This window comes from Cryptomeria japonica, chromosome 11, assembly GCF_030272615.1.
Source record: "Cryptomeria japonica chromosome 11, Sugi_1.0, whole genome shotgun sequence".
Taxonomy (NCBI): Eukaryota; Viridiplantae; Streptophyta; class Pinopsida; order Cupressales; family Cupressaceae; genus Cryptomeria; species Cryptomeria japonica.
In genome coordinates this window covers 269,266,273-269,272,608 of record NC_081415.1, presented here as the reverse complement: position 1 = coordinate 269,272,608, position 6,336 = coordinate 269,266,273, and the positions used below count along the sequence as shown (strand labels likewise).

General features: G+C 32.4%; 1 long non-coding RNA gene across 1 annotated transcript; it reads left to right on the top strand.

Moving 5' to 3' along the window:
• The first annotated feature begins 1,264 nt into the window (after positions 1 to 1,264).
• On the top strand, positions 1,265 to 4,564 carry LOC131069651 (uncharacterized). The gene is made up of 4 exons (XR_009112181.2): positions 1,265 to 1,433; positions 3,551 to 3,650; positions 3,821 to 3,965; positions 4,108 to 4,564. It is a non-coding gene; the product is annotated as an uncharacterized LOC131069651 (long non-coding RNA).
• Positions 4,565 to 6,336: the final 1,772 nt, after the last annotated feature.

The window sequence follows — 6,336 nt, the reverse complement described above, 5'->3', positions numbered from 1 at the left end:
GAAAGGGAAGGATCTGGATAGGCACAGAGTTTTTGCGGGTGTTGGCCTTGGCTATCTCAAATGGCGGTTTCTAGGAGAGATTTTAGAAGACCTTGGAAGGGAGGAGGACCTTATTCAGTTTGCAAGACTCTAACAGTATTCCGCCTTCGAAACCAGAAGATGAAAACCCACATTTGGAACAGGCTAGCAGGGGTCGTGCTTGCAGGGATCGTCGTGGGACTGGAATTGGCCATGGTAGAGGTCGCCCTTCGCACAGAGGACGTGGACGAGCAAGGAAGGAGCACCCGTCAATTGAAGCTCAATAGGAAATTGCAAGCTAGGCCCCTCTAGCTCCCTTATGTTTTTTGTTATGTCTCTCAAACGTTTTTTTGTTTACTCCGTTATAATCTCTGTAAACAGGGCAGTAAGCTTCTATCTTTTAGACTTCAATCTCTTTTTTAAGGGTTTTCTCAGACTTTCATATGGAGTGTTTGTTTGTATTCCTTCTCTCCTAAACGAAGGAATTGGATGCACTTTTTGGGACTCTGCTAAAACTATTGCTCTGTAAATTCTATATATTCATAATATAATCTGGCTCTTCCTTTATCGATCAAAAAAAAATCTATCAATCAGATGTTGATTAGAATTTGATGTTTTGGACCATGCTACATGATTTATCATCAGATGTTGATAATCAAATTCTGATAATAGATCAATATAATCCAAAACATCAAATTTTTAAATAATTTATTAAATTTTTATGGAAAAAAAAATTCTAAGAATTATTATGAACTGTAGAAACGTCTTGTTCAAACATTATTCTGTTAAAGGTATAATAGTTTATGCAGGCCGTGCATGTTCTCATCCTTCCTCATGTCTACAAGGCTTGAAGCCACCACTGGAGTGTTGTGTTGAGCCACCCCAGCATGACGGCTCCATATTGTCTTCATTAATCTAGAAAAGTAAAGCATATTTGATATATGAACTATTTATTTTAACACATTTCTATTAAAAACATATAATTGTGAAAAATTTATTATAGAATAAAATATATTTTTAAAGATATAAGATTTTCACAATCTATAGAAGTTTTTATAGTAGATTTTTGGATAAGATCATGTGCTCGCACACGATCTTATCCAGAAATCTACTAAAAAAATATATTTTTATTAGATAAGCACTTTTGACCAAAACTCAATGTTAGTGAAAAAAACAAAACATTCTGAAATGGAGATTGACGTGTGAAATGATGAAAAAAACAGACGACATGAGGGAATGAGGAGAAAGAAGAAGCACATTTGTCTCAACGTCTATGTTGAGGTTCAAAAGGGAAAGGGAAGTGGGTAATCTGGATCTGGTTTTGTTCTGTGCTCCTCAAAACACAGACCAGTGCCCCAAAACCCATTTCCTGGTTTCCATTCTCCTATTTGGGAAAGTATTTCTCCTGTATTCAGGTATTTCTATTTCAACTTTTTTTTAAAATGATTTTTGTTATCGATTCCACATAGATTAAAGATTGCTCAAGGTGTTTTTTTGTGATGTGGGTCTTAAGTCATCATGTTTGTGCTGCAAAATAGCATTCCTTAAACTGTGGTCAGTTTTGCTGGTTTTTGGCAGCATTTTGGTGGTTTGAATACAATTTTACAGTCAATTACAGCCACTCTAAACAGTTGTGATTTTCACCTGAAGATCTAATTTCTGCCTGAATCATGATAATCTCCTTACATTAGAATCCTGTAAAAGTGCAAACCCCATCACATGTTTATTATTTTAGTCCAATCAGCTGGGTAAACTTGTTCTTGATGTTGGTAATGCTGATTAATGTATTTAGTAAGTAAATGGGTTTTTGAAAAGATCCAGATCTTTCAAAAAAAAAAGATTGAGACAATAAATTTACTCAACAAAGAGCAACCATGAAATAATACTGATTAATGTTTGGCTAAGTGGGCGTCCGAGTATATGTAAGATTGGAATGAACAACTTGTTGCTCTGGATAAAGCTCATTAGAACTCTCTGTATTTTCTGCTTTCCCTTTTGTTGTACTGTTCTTTTTGAATTTCAATAAATTTTTACCCCTCTTTTAAATTAATATTAATTTATCACTGTCCAAATGTTTAGAGAAGAGATTCTTTGCCTAGTCCATCACATCCATTTATAGAATCACTAAATATGAAAGCTTCTAGATAATCAATTGCACAACTTATGAGAGAGTCTTCAAACGTGTTCTCTTCGTAAAACAATTGTTGGAATAAATGGTAAGTTCACCCATCAATTAGTTGTGATCAAGTAAAAGTACTTGTGTATGCAAGAAATTTCTAATAATGAGTAATTTGTTCTAGAAGCAAAATCTCATCAAGGTCTTTATATATATAAAAAAATTATAATATGGAAAAATAGATAAAAAGAATAATAATGTTCTTGAAATTTTCTCTGCAATGTTTATTTATTAATTTTATATTATATCAATTTGCATGAATGCTGCAGTACTGTGATTGTGGCCTCTATCTTCCACACCTTCAACAATGACTGATGAAGTATGTCCGTTGTTTCAAGTTTCTGTCTTACTACCTTCCTGATTTCTTGATAAATTCAAGCTTTTAGAGACCCGTTAATTATATTCATGGAATCCTCTTCAATTACTATTATTTTAAATCATTTTTTTCCACAGGCATGGACTCTAAGAAGCAGTCTCAGCCTCATTATTTTCTACACAAACATTGGGACAAACATTATTTCCCAATGTTTTATCATACATGCATGTCCAAAAATTGTTGGATTCCTACAAGTAACTCCATCAGAATTCAGTTTCAATCTTCTCCTCCTCTAAGGAATCTGATTTACTAGTCCTGGTTTCTTTTTTAGTTGTTTATATCCACAGACCCTAGAGTGGGAGGTGGTTTATGATGATTAGATTGAATAATTTGTTGTTTTAACCGGTAAATGTTGTTTTTTTTCAAATTGTTTGCAAATCTTTAGAGAAAAAAAACAGCATAACAGAGAGAGAATATCTTGGTCAATGTATCCAGGATAAAATATATAATTAATTTATAGCCTATATTACATAATACTTAGTCCAAAATATTTATGATTCTTCACAATGTTTATACCAACCAATCTAAAATTAATTTATCCTAACAATAACCATCTTACATATTGCAATCTCTAATTTTGTGAGACAAGGAATCCATCATCTTATAGATTCTTTTCAAATATACAAACAACCATGGACAACCTAATTATTCAGATACACTTTCTATCTGTTGTTGGAGTGTTCTATCATCTGATCTCCTAATCCCCTACCTATATATTTGAATATATTTGAATGTAACCCTATTCATTGACTAAAGAAACTCAATGATGAGATCTATTTTGTATCCAAATATACCCAACAAAATCTCATGCCCAAATCACCCTCATATCCAAGAAAGAGTTTGAATATCTGAAACTCAACTCACACACCAAGATCTTCTGCAAAACAAAAGTTTTCCTTCAACATCTTGCTTTTTTAGGATGAATTAATTAATTGTTAGATTCAATTTCCAATACATTCCTTGTTTTGATGGATTAGCAGGTCTCCTTCAACACAAGACAACCAGCACCAACAGCAGTACAGCCAACCCACGATTTTCTATGCTGGAACAGTCAATGTTTATGAAGTGTCTCCAGACCTGGTAAACCCATCCATAAACTTCAAAAAAATTCATTTTTTTCTTCCACAGAAATTGAGTGACAGTATTAATTAGAGCTCATATGAAGATGGGCTATGCAGTTGATTTCCAATCAAACATTACATAAAGACTGTATATATGGGAATTCATATATATTACTTGAATGGATGCAGGCAGAAGCCATAATGGTGATGGCTAACAGAGAAAGTAGTTCCACATCCTCATTTACCCATCAAATTCTCACCACTACATGTGCAGGAAAAATGTCTTCAGTGGACCACACTGATCAGAGCCAACCCTCTATCACACAAAAGCCTGGTAAATCACACCAAATTTTTCTGACAGAATTCTGAAAGCAGATTATCTCTTTTAATTGACTGAAAATAAATATCTTCTCTTCTTTCCTTTCTTAATATATTTAATAAAACAAAATATTACTAACATCATGTAGTTGTGGCAGCAAACTTTCCACTTGCTCAACAGAATTCTCTTCAGCACTTTCTGGTGAAAAAGAATGCCAAGGCAGCTGTGAATGCCCATCTTCACCAAAACTGACCAACTAATCTCTCTCTTTCTCCTTTAAAATCTCACCCTTGACAGCCAGTAGTTTCTTCTTGTTAGAGAGTACAATCATGGTGAAGTACATTAACTGAAGATTACTGGACTTCTTCAATTTTGTTTAACATTTCTTACTCTGGCTATCATACTGGCATTACAACCCTTTCTCGCGCGCAGGGTTCGACTCCCAGAAGTGACGTTTCGAAGCTTGTGTTCCTACAACGTGTGTTCAACCATATGCCCATCCCTGTAGTATGAAGGTCTTAAATAGTTATGGTTTCATTAAGTTTTGAATTGGCAATGCACAATTTTGCATTCCTGGTTGTGACATATGGATATACAATGTGAATCTAACTATATTATAAATAGAGGGTCACAAGAGAAGTTTTAAGTTTCAATTCTGTAAGTTAAAAGCAATTATATCTTATTTAGAAAAGTAAATAATTTTGCTTTAAATAACATATGACTCTCTAACGTCATATTAATATATGGATTCTATTTAAAAGGTCTCATGATTTCAAATGAGTCACTTAAACAAGTCACAATTTTCAAGTCTATAAATGATAAATCTTAAACTTGTATAAATACATAATATATTTAGACCAAAGTTTACTTGGATATTCTTTTAGTAGTGCATACACTCATGTGCTTTTAAGATTATAGCAATGAATGATTATTTAATGCTGGTCACATTCCACATGCGAAAGACTATAGTTAATGTAATTGTCAAAGACTAAAAACTTTTAAATAATTTTATGTGTCATTATAATATTAATAATTATTTTGAATGTAGCTGACTCATCACTAGTTGCAATCAATTTTCAATATTATTATATTATTTTAAGAAAAAAATCTTCAAAGTAAAAGAAGTTCAATTGTCTTTTGAATAATTTTATGCCATTATAATTTTAAAAAATATTTTGAATGTACACTCATCAACAATTGTAAAATCAATTTTTAATATTAATATGTTAATGTGAGAAAAATATATTGTGACTAGATTGGTTAACATCAGCCATAACAAAATGTACCAAAATGTAGATGAGCAGAGCTCCTCTAAATATAAGAGTTGGTCATGAGCTACAACTTGATTTTTAAGAAGCCTACATAGGACCACATCTATAAGTTGGCACTAGTAAGCTACTTGAATTTATAAGGGATTATGAAAAGGTGCCACTTTGAGACAATTTGATAATCAACTAATCTCTAAGGACATATCCATATATGACTTGTGTAATATCCTTGCTATTTGGTAACTAAACAGTCTCAAGAAATAGGTAATATAGGTGATGACATTAAACCACCATTCAACCCACCCAATATCCCCTTTCAAATATGGTACCAAGTTCCAAAAACATTAAATGTGGACAATGCAAGACTATGATGAAGCGAAGTTGTGTTTAAATAGAATTAAGTCTTCCCAATATTCAATGTTATAATTCCTCTTTCAATCTAGAAGAAAATCAGTAAGTGATAAAAACTTGAACTCAATTTGGTAAGAGTTTCATCAAAATTGAGTAACAATTGGCAAAAGAGAAATATTGTTGTATGGCCATTATAGAACAACCAAGTTGCTTAATTATCATTTAAGAACTATTATGTAAAATTGGGACATATACCAAATGTTAGATACTTTTTAGTATTCAAGATTGAGATCATAAGTGCCCAATTTATTGTGCATATGGGACAATATCTTTCTTTTGCTAGTTGTCCATCTTAGGGGTAAGTGTCCTTGATTATTTGATGCCATCTCATCTGGATATTAAAGTCACGATTACAGATACACTGGCTTAATGGTAGTTGATCTACAAGTCATCACCAAAGTAACCTCCTTTTTGCTACATTATCAAGGAATGAATGTTATCAATGTTGAATCTTGATTTATTATCTATGTAAAAAAAAACCCTCAAAGCTCTATTAGATAAGTCATGGAATTGCTGGTAATATAATGGGGATACCACTTTGTATCATTGTAAATTACTATACTATCTCAACCTTAGATATGATTATTATTGACATGATATTATCTAGCAAGAAAAACGACACACAAATGACAAATAGAAACTTGACAATCTTGATAATTTCTTAAATGAAAATAATGTCTAGAAGTAAAAATCTATATTGAAAAATC